The sequence below is a fragment of the Manacus candei genome, unplaced genomic scaffold, assembly GCF_025592945.1.
Source record: "Manacus candei isolate 608988 ecotype Guabito, Panama unplaced genomic scaffold, ASM2559294v1 h1tg000094l, whole genome shotgun sequence".
NCBI classification, from domain to species: Eukaryota; Metazoa; Chordata; class Aves; order Passeriformes; family Pipridae; genus Manacus; species Manacus candei.
The window spans coordinates 3,991,869-4,002,814 of record NW_026138142.1 but is presented as its reverse complement, the minus strand read 5'-3'; the positions used below and the strand labels follow the sequence as shown (position 1 = coordinate 4,002,814).

At 42.3% G+C, this 10,946-nt stretch overlaps 1 long non-coding RNA gene across 1 annotated transcript in view; it reads right to left on the bottom strand.

Annotated features, from left to right (window-relative positions):
- The window catches only part of LOC127461109 (uncharacterized), a 493,673-nt gene that overhangs the window by 216,195 nt on the left and 266,532 nt on the right, over window positions 1-10,946 (bottom strand). The gene's annotated exons all lie outside the window — the stretch shown is intronic.

Genomic DNA, 10,946 nt, shown 5'->3' with positions numbered 1-10,946 from the left:
TCTGTGGACTTGGAGGTGTTTTGGATGCCAACTCGGACGGCTGCACGGACACACTTGCGGATTTACACGGCTCTCACGAGCTGGTGTTCACTGAGGAGGGATCAGTTTTAATCACTGTGTAAAGCTGACATAACACTGAGTGTAAGCTGGAAGCTTTCTGTGGATGCAAGTCGGATGCTGAGGGGGAGGTGTTTGTTTTTTCTCCGTTTTTTTTTTTTTTTTTTTTACTATTTTATTTTAATTTATGTCATTTCTTCGCTTTTTCTCTCTCCAAAGCACAGAGGTGTTTCAGGGTTTCCCCAGCCTTCCTCTTCTGACCAGCAGGTTAAAAAAGCCAGTTCGGGGGCTTCCTGCAGTGAAAACCTGTGTGTCACCACTCAGCTGTCCCGGTTGTCACCAGGGAGACTGGCTGCTGCCTCTGAGCCACAGGACTGGCCAGAGACGGGGACAGAGGGGAGAGCAAGGGAGAAGGGAAATTACATGCTTGGTTTTGCAGACAGAATGAATTTCCCGGCAGTGCCAGAGTGTCTCTGAGAGCAAAAGGTCCGAGTGCCTGGTTTATCTCAGCGGGACTTGCACACACGCCTCGGATTAACCCCTGTGCTCTCAGATCTCTGCCCGCCTTAACAGCTGGGGGCACCTTCATCTGTAAACCAGGGGGTTTGCTCCAGCTTCAAACCAAGGATAATCTGATCCAGAGTCAGGAACTGATTCCCTGGACCCAACTCTTGAAGGATGGGTGTTTAAAATCAGCCCACTTCTCTGCCTCCTCTTTTTTCTCCCTCTTCTTGCTTTAATGCACTGGTAATGTCTTCTAAATTATACTTAAATTAATTCAAGGCTTTTTCATTTGGACAATATGTCGGTAAGAAGGAAAAATCAAACACACACCTGGATAGTATTAGACAGTCAATAAGGGGTTTTAAAATGCATTCAGTTTTCAAAAGATGATTCAGTGACAAAGCTGAAAACTGTTTAAACAGGAATCCAGATGTCTGCAGCCTGTCACCCCCAAGTTTTTATTCTTCCTAGGCATCAGATGTTCTTGATTTTCCATATAGCCAACTTTATTTCCTTCTGTTTTATAATGCACTTACACAACAGAACTGTACCAGTGAAAAAAGGAAAAAGCAAAGAAAAGGGGAATAATTCAATTATTGGGTTTACCCTTCTAATTACAGTGGGACTTCAATGAGGAACCATGTGACAGACAAATCAAAAATCGAATTTAGCCAAATAATGGTAGATGGTAGAATTTTAATACGAGATACAACGAGATTCTAGTTGTATTCTTTTCAGTGAAACTTTTTATTTACTGCAAACAGCCTCTGAGACTTGGAGATCTTCAGTGAGCAGCTTCTCTGGACCTACCAAACAGGTGCCCAAGACACAGGGCATGTATCACACACCTCAGGGGACTGGACACAGCAAGAGCTCTATGAATAGTTTACAAGAGTTTCCATTTGTCCCAAATTGGCACCTGTGGGATGGAGCTGCCCAGATAGTCAGCCCTATCCACAGGAAATTCCCTCTTTACTCACTTCTTCCTACAATTAGGAACTGGATGACCAAGCAACCTCTGTATCAGTACTGATAAGGTGAGAAAGAATCCCTGAAAGGAAAATTTCTAGAAGCCAGGAAAATAGCCATGGGAAGTACTGCAAAATGGTTCCCTGATTTCTACAGTCTCCTCTAAATATCCCTGACTGGCCTGTGCCAGAAACTGGGTACCAGGTAAGCCAGACCTTTAGTCTGACCAGTGTAATATGGGAACAACACACAAATTAAATGTGCCTTAAGAGTAGCAGGTTGGACACTCACCTTGGTGTTGAACCAAAGTCACCTCACACTTGTATTTTCATCCTCATTGGTCTCTTCATAACTGTTACCCACCTCTCATTTTACATTTTGGGAGTTGGTGCCACAGTAACTCAACAAAACAATAATTCAGACAGAAAAGAGGAAAAAAAATCTGAAATAAATTAAAGACAGAAACGGTTCCAGGGAATATACACGCATACAAGAGATGGGTGGAGCTATTATCCAGTTTTTCCCTCTATGCTGTGATGTGAGGTAAACCATGATCATCTCTGCTGTGTTGTTACTAATTGCCTGTACAAGGACGATACCCAGGGTCCCTCAACCTTCAGCTCTGGGCAGAAAGAGCAGAGACAGACTTGGCCTGTGTGTAGAAGAACCACCAGGAGGGGAAACAGAAGGGGATGAAAACAAAAGAACAAATCTATTGCACAGGAAGCAGAGGGAGTTGTGGACAAAATAAATTGTACAGCAGCGTAAGTGTAATGAGGAAAGAGGAAAGAGAAAACATGAGCAGAGAAACCAGCTGGACTTCTTCAGAAATGCCCACCACAACAGAGATCTAATTGGTGCTCTACTCATTATGCCACTTTTCCACAAAACAAGCTCCATCCCACATTACTCAGGCTGATGACAAAGACCCCTGTGCTTGGCCAAGTAACCAGAGGCCTCTGAACCCAGAGCCCACAACCACCAGAAGCCCAAAATAAGGGCAAACCCTGCACATCAGGTAAGCTGGGATTTGTGCAGACATCTTTTCTGGGTGTGGTTTTAGTTTATGCACCAAATCACACTTGAAGGTGGGGTTTGGTTTTTTCTGGAAATAGAGAGAGATGACTGCTAGCCTTATGTAAGTGTTTAGGACATGCAATTAAGCACAGATCTGATGGGAACAAGAGGGAGAAAGTAGCTCTTTAGCTGAGGGGTGTTTCTTCACAGATGATTTAAACCAGTGTACTCCCAACAACCCTTTGATTTAGTTACACTAGAGACAGTTGAGTGAAAAATCAAGCTCACAGGACTGGATATTTAATTGCCAAGATCCCAGGACCAACTCATTTTTCTGTCTGAAACCAATCAGGAGGGCTGTAGCACAAATCTCACTAAACATTTCAGTGAGAAAACAAATGTAGTTGGAGTGGTAGGCTTTGTTCTTTGCTCCCACACGTCAGATTGCTCAGGATCGCTGCTTTTTGAACAAGAAACAAATGTCAGTGACTGCAAATTTGGTCTTGGCTAACATGAATTCTTGGGGAATTTCCCTCTTAGGTGAAGGAACAGTCAAAGTTGAAGGGCAGAAGGAATATGTGTCAAATGATTGGAAGAACCAGGGGAAATTCAGCTAACCACAATTATTCTTCTCCTGAGAAGAATTAGTTACCCTGTGGCCCTGCCAGACAAGTCTTTTAGCAGGCAAGCAGCAGTTCCAGGAATACTCCATTTTATGCAGTTTCAGAGACAACAGCAATTCCTATTTCTGCCCGTAGACTTTCACCCCTCTGGGGCATCACCAGCTCTCACCTCCATGGAGAAGAGCAAAACTGTGGAACAGGGAAGAGCTGGAGCATCCATGTAATCTTGCTCCAACATCTCAGAAATGGGAAGGAGCCCAGCATTTCTGTTTGGAATGAAAATGTTTTCCCCTGTGTTCTGTTCAGTGCTCTCCATGCAGAAACTGTAGCTCACAGGTGGGGTTTCCAATAAGAATAATGCCACTGAATTAGATTTGCACCAATATTCAGGAGTTGCTTTGTGGGCTCCATTCCTTTTCTGGATAGAAGGAGAACATTTCCATTTTTCTATTGTAAAAAGTACAAGGTGGCCATTGAGTCAAGGGAGAGACACTTGGGAAAATCTCTGCAAGAGGTCCCTGAGCACAGCCAACACCTAACGCATGAGTGAAGTGCCCAGGAACTGGGAGGGGCTTTAGACTGAATCCCTGGCTTAATTCTCCTAAATCCAGGAAAGATGGAAGATTTCAGACACATCCCCCTCTCCAGCATTCTCTCCCAGCCAGTCTAAGCACCCTCTTGCTCCATATGGCAACTGCTGAAAATTCCCTCCTTAGGGACTCAGCTGACTTTGTTCGCTGCATGGAAAACTCAGAGCCTGCAAAATCCCCCCTTACGGAGCTGGACCCTGGAACTGCTTTGGGATGCTGCACCTGAATTATCAGAAACTCACCTGTGAGGATCAGCAGTTATTTATCAACCACATGAGTCACCTGTTTTCTCTGGGAGATGAGATGGGATGTCACCCTCTAATGAGCAAGATTCAAAGGCATAAAGTTCACATGGATAATTTTCATTTAAGTACTTCCTCATTCAGTGAAATCAAAACAGGTTCTAAAGACTAAAGTTTTCCCTTTTCTCAGAGACAAAAAAGTATCTCTACATTCCTCCATGTTCACCTGGACAACATAATTCTCTTTTTGATGGATTTTGTTTTAATTTTTCACTAGATATGGATACGTTGAGCCTCATTTTTATTTTTTACCCTCCAGAACAATAAAACTGTAGAAAATTTATCAGTGTATATATGACTGTATATATATCTGTGGTTGTACAACAAATGAATGAAATTCAATATCAGCAGAGGCAAACCTATTTACATCGATGACCAATTTAGTCCAGATGGACAGAGATGATGATTAAAAAGTTGTTTTCTCTTGAAGGAGATTTTGAAGGCATCTGAAGAGAAAATCCCTCATGAATGTCCTCAGAGAGCTTGCCTCCAATTTCAAGTTTTCTCTCTTCTGAGGGCGAGAGACCTTACAGCCCTTCCTGAAAACATATATAATGCAGCGATAAATGTGTCAGTACAGCACAATTTTTCATCACAAGCACAACAAAGGCATGTGGGTGGCATTTGTCCCTCCTAATTGTTGGTATCTACCATGAAAATATCTCTGACTGATCTGACGTCCTCCGTCTTAGCGAATGCACAGTGTGTGAGCTTTCAGAATGTAGTCACAGTCCTTGATTTCAGACATCTACACTCCACTGGCTCCATTTAACCAACTTTTTAGGCTTCCTGGGCTGCCCAGCTCCAGCCAGCACTTACCTTTATCTGGAAATCCCAGTTCTCTGGCCATGAGAGCTGTCCACCTGCCAACCACACCAGCAGGACTGTTATTACCCTTTTTTTTGACACTTCTGGGACATTAAGTGATAAAGATGACTGTCTTCCAACTGAGACATAAAAGGGAATTTCCCAGACAAATCAGCCTGCACCAGGAACCAGATTTTTGTTTCCCCCTGATTCTCCTGTACCCCCAAGCTGACAGCAGCATCTCCACAAAGGAGGGGTGTTTTCCAGCTTGAAGGATTCTGTGGTTCCATGATTATGGACCATGAAGTTCTTCACCACTGCCTGCTCTCCTGACACACAGCAAGCACTGCTAGGGAAAGGGTACAGAGAATTTAGCTGTCCCCAGGAACATCTTTTGTCACCTTCCAAATTAGGCATTTCTTCTCCCCCAAGCTGATGCTGGAGAGAGAAACCACAGGCTCTGCTGCTTAGCAGGAACATTAATGCATAAAGCAATGTCCCTCTTATAGCAGCAATGGATAGAAAGGGGCTATGAATCCCTTGCCATTAAACAGGAGAAAATCCTATCTCTTTTTCTCCAACCAAACCTTCTCCTCTGTGAGTTATTTAAACACAGTTGGCTTGTGAAATGGTTGGTTTTTCTGGCAATCTCAGAAAACGCTGCCACATCAAGGGTTAAATGCCAAATATGATTTTTTTTTTTCCTAAGTGCACATATTTAGCAACAATTGTCCTTTTGAATTTCCTGTGTCCAGTGCATCACTGGGAGGTTGACCAATTTTTTTTTCTTTTTTTTTTTTTCTTTTTTCTTTTGCCCTGCACATTGTGTTACATAAAATAACAAGTCTGCCAGGAATACTGGGCATGACACACCAGTGACTGTGCTAATGAAAGCCTTGGTCCTTCATTACAAATCCAGGAGGTGAATAAACCATTGTTGCTACCATAGGCAAGTTTTCAGTATGGATCACAGTCCTCATGGTTTCTCGGTGTGCAGAAGAAATCAAGCTGAAGATGCCACTGCTATAAGCTCCACCAATGCTGATAATTTAGTTGTTTGGAGGGAGGTTTTTTATGTAATTTCCCTGAGTTTTGTTCCAAGGTTTCATCCCTGTGTGTGCTCTGTGCTCTGTTTCCCCACAGCTCCACTGCTCAGGCTCACAGCTTGTCTTTGGCACAGTCTGAGGTGCTGATTCAACATCACAGACTTCTTTATTATAATGAATTTCTTCTAACTGCCAAGTGTTATAGGGCACTGGATGTTGAGCTGATAGGAAAATAAAAGGGAGACCTTGAGGTGAAACTTGTGACCTATTTCCCAAGCAGAAAAAAGCCTTGAGGTGAACTTTGTCAGGTTTATCACATGGCCACAGTCTGGGAAGTGTCAGCTGGACTTGTTAAATCTATGAGATCACATTGCAGCAGCAAAGTAATTCACCATTTCATACAGGCTGGGGAGATTAGGCAATAAAACAAAGTCACTATGGGCAGAGCACTCTTATGTCTCACAGAATGTCACTCATAGTAAATGGATCTTCCTTGGAAGGTCCTTAGTCTTTCCTGCATCTCCAATTACACTTACAATCCTCCTGACAGCAGTTTATCTAGGCTGTCTTAAAGACCTTCCTCAAGGATGGTGATCCTTGGATGCCTTTAGATGTTTCATTCCAGTGCTTATACCAAAAATTTCCAAATCTCCCTTGCAATGAAAGCCCAACAACATGGACCTTGGAAAAGATTTATACCTTCCTCTCAAATATTTGTTAGATATTTAAATATTATTTGTCTCATTTATTTATGGACTAATCAACTCATTTTCTTGAAAACTTCCCTCTTTTGGTCCTCTTGACTTCTGTTAATGTAGGTTTTTTATCTGGTGTTAGGAGGATTATAACACAATGAATTTTCTCTATAGAAAAGCTTCTTTGGACTTCAGACCAGTTTTGCAACTCACAAGGTTCATCTTAAATTCTGATCTTGCACCTCCACACTAATGCTGCCTTTTCTAAGTCAACTAAAATTTGCAACTTTAACACCTGCTCGCCACTCCAGCCCTCCAGACATAAACCAGTGGAAAATAACACACCAGAACAAGAGCCTGGCAAATGAAACTCAAAAGGACAGTTGTTGCTAAATATGTGCACTTAAAAAAAAAAAATCATACTTGGCATTTAACCCTCAATGTGGTGGTGTTTTCTGAGATTTCCAAAGAAACCAACCATTTGGATCTGTATGACATCCTCAATTTTGATGATGAACCGTCTTTATCTTTAAAGACGTCACTCTTTATGTGCAGCTTCTGAACCGTTATCTTATGAACCGTCACTATCTTTAGGTACAGCTTCCCACAGCCATGCACTTGCTGTCGATTCATAATCCTCAGTGGGATTGTCCTCCCCTGATTACAGGAGCAGAAAACTCATGGTTTGACTGAGATCAAGGAGTAACATAACTATTGCAACTCACACGGGACACTTAAATCAAAGAAAGCCCTGAGCAGTAGCAACATTAACCTCACCTGGCTTCAGAGACATTCCATTTTATGCTACTTGTTTCCCTTATTTAGAGGAAAGAAACAGGCACTTTTGGCACTTGACTCATGGAATATGTTTGTGCATCCACATTGGATGCCTCGCACCAGGGACACAACTGACTGTGTTGGTCAAATCTTTACTTCAAACTGAACTTTGATGAGTAAAACTACTGTTCTTGTTTGTGACACAAATTATGAGCAAGACCTACCCCATTCCTCCAGGAACAAGCTCAGAGCACGTTGGCACTGGGGAAGCAGGAAGGTCTGTCAGCATCTACTCTGGTTGTGACAAAAACGTAAGTTACAACTGGGAGTGGGTTATAGTCTTGTGGATATGAACTATCACAGAATGAATCAGCTTCCTGGTGGTTGTATTTCAGCAGGAAAAACTAAATTTAGTCACACCATTAACAGGTACACACACAATAAATCTACCAAACCTCAGGAACTGTGTTCTGAAGTTACTTTACAGGTTGAAGATCTATGTGGTCCTGGAGGCACATACAGGCAAAATATCTGCAAGGCCTTTAGCTAAGGTTTGTTTTTTTTCACAGAGCATCTCATACTGATTGCATTCAGTAGTATTTGGGCTTGCATAGCTTTGTAACAAAGCTGGGGTCCTGTAAATCCCTTTGTGATCTGCTTATGAAGGGACTGAAGACTCTAAATGCTACTTTTCATCAGGAGGATGGATTGAAAGGAAATGCAATGTCCTTTACCCTGAAGAAGTCTTCCTTTCCTCTGCCACATGTCAAGAGGACGTGAATCACTTTCAGAAAGTGTTTTCCTTCAAGAGCTATAGAGGGACCTCAGATGATCAGTTTAAACTCAGTGTTTAACTTCTAGATGGATGAAGTAAAATTAAATTAATCTCGATCTCAGTGAAGATATCAGATAGGGAAACTTCATAGAATCCAAATCACAGAATTATTTGGCTTAGAAGGGACCTTAAATGTTATCTAATTCCAGTCCTCCTGCCATAGGCAGGGACAACTTCCACTGGGCCAGTTTTCTCCAAGCCACATCCAACCTTGATTTGAACACTTCCAGGGATGGGGTTTCAGTGAAGCCTCAAGTTTTCCATGTTCTTAAACTCAGTTATTTCTTTATACTCAGGTGAGTGGAGATGGGGTTGTGTTTATCACAACCAAACACAGCACTGCACACACCCCTTCTCTGTGTTCACTGGCACAGTCTCCTAAAGCATCTTTGCTGATAGAGCTCTTCTCTCAACTGTCTTCTCTCTTTTTATTGAGAGTACTACCTAAATTCCCATTTCTGAATACTCTGCAAAAAATAAACGTGGACATTTCATAGAATCACAAAACGGTTTGGTTTGGAAGGGCCCTTAAAGATCATTTGTGCACCTTTGAAGGCCCTCTGGTTCACTGATGGATATAAAACAGTGATCCTGACATAAAATGAGCTGTTCTAGAGCTTGCTCTAGATATGTTTGTATCCAGTACCATCCCTGCACTGCTGTCCTCATCCCACAGGGAATTTGGGGTCAGGGTCTGTGTTCAGAGGAGACTCAAACAAAGCAGAGAATTAAAATAAACCCTTTGGCTTGGACAGAAAGAGATTTTGGATGTGCACATCATGTGGTGGCATCTCAGCTGGCTGGGAAGGAACTTTCCTTTAAGAGATGGGAAAAGAAAAGACAGTCAGAGAGGAGCCCACTAACTGTTAACAACATTTAGCCAAGTAAGGATTCCATCGATGAAGTGAATTAAAAAGAAAACCAAAAACATTGTCATATCCCACAAGATTGCTGTAAAGGAAAGAGAGTCTGAAAAACAAGGCTGGTAAGGAAAAACCCAAGGGAAATCAAGTCAGCAATAGGCATATGAATTTAAACTCTGAATACCTGATAGGGAGAATGGCTTCAATTAGCTGCTTTTGAGGGAATTTCAGGAGTTTGTGGGCTTTAGAGACTCATCCCTGCTCTACATTCCCACTTGGTCACTTGGATTACAAGGCAGGAAGACTTGTGTGTCTTCAGGGAGGGTGGAAAAATGGAAGGCAGGATGGCACTCAATGGCAGTGGCTTTCTGAACAAGGAAGAAACAGGAAAAATCAGCCAATTGTCTGCTTTGACTCAAGTAGCAGTTCTTTCCCTCCCACAGGTCTCATTCCAACAAAACTTCTGCAATAATGTGGGATAGTGATCCACTAGCTCCAGGATGAGGAGAAAAGGAGAAGGTTGTGTCAACAGTCACCTCCCAGCAGTATAAAACAGGAACAGTTGACTTGCTTGGGAGTTGGATTAGATCATCATGGAATTAGATGGAGGATGACTTTCTTCACATGTACCTCTTCTTTGCCTTTGCTGGGCAGGAGAGGAGATGGGAATCTCCTCCCAAGTCCCTTCAGTTGGCCTGAAAGAAAGGGGAGAAGCCCCTTATTCTGGTGGTATCCAGCAGAACTACTCAGGGTTGGACTCTCAGCTTCCAAGAGATTTGAGAGGCAAATATTTAACCCTCTGCTCCCTAATCTGCTCCAACCTTTGGAAGAAGGAGGCATCTAAGTTGGAAATATGTCTAATACCCAGAGGTTTCAGAATTTGCATCAAGATGTGTGTCCTGGAACGATGTGTCTCTGCTCAGCTGCTTGTTTGCAACACAGGCAAGCAAGAGGATAAAGTGTTCCACAAATTAAGTCTGTCCCAGCAATTAATTCACTTTTCCATAGTGACTGGATCAATGATGGGAGGAAAAGAAGAGTGAAACTGGATGATTTGGCTTCTTCTGAAAGATGACATAGAAATAATAATAGAATAATAACAGAATAGAATTTGGCAGGTTTGAATAAGGTCGTAACTTGGCCTAATGGGGCAACAGCCTGAATGTTAATAGCAGCTATGAGGGCTTAGACTATCCTTGAATTTGGGGCCTCCCAAGCTTCTTAATGCACAGATGGACTCCTTAAAAGTCAGGGACAGTTGCCACTGTCACAGGGCAGTGACATTTCTATTAGCAAAGAGCTGCAGATCTGGATGAGGGTGTGATCCTGTTTTCTTGGGTTATCCACTGCCACAGATCCAGACAAAAGAAGAGCTAGGAATGAAAAGTTGATCATCAAGTAAAATTAGTATTGTGAAGTTTGGCTCAACTTTGTGTGTTTCATGTGAGAATTATGCTTGGATTGAATATGGTAGAAGGAAAAATGTCAGTTTGTCTGAGAGAAGGAACCTCAAGAGAAATACAAAGGAACAGCTGGACATGATTGAATTCATGTAGAGGTCATCAAATTTTTACAGTCATTTTGTCTTTTTTGGACAAGGAGGTGGCCGTAAAAAGCAGTTCCTCCTTGCCCAGCTGACACACTATGACAGAATTGGGTCCAGTTATTCAAAATAACAGTTTTACCAAACGTAACCCTCTCTCTTTCTTCCTCTCTCTCTGTGCAATGTGAGGAGCCTGAAATGGGACTGAGATGGGCAGTAAATAGGCAAATTGAATAAAATCATACCAATTAAATACACATTCATTTCAGATTTTTCCAAAGGATTGGCAGTTTGCACTATTTTGTTCTAGTCCTCGAA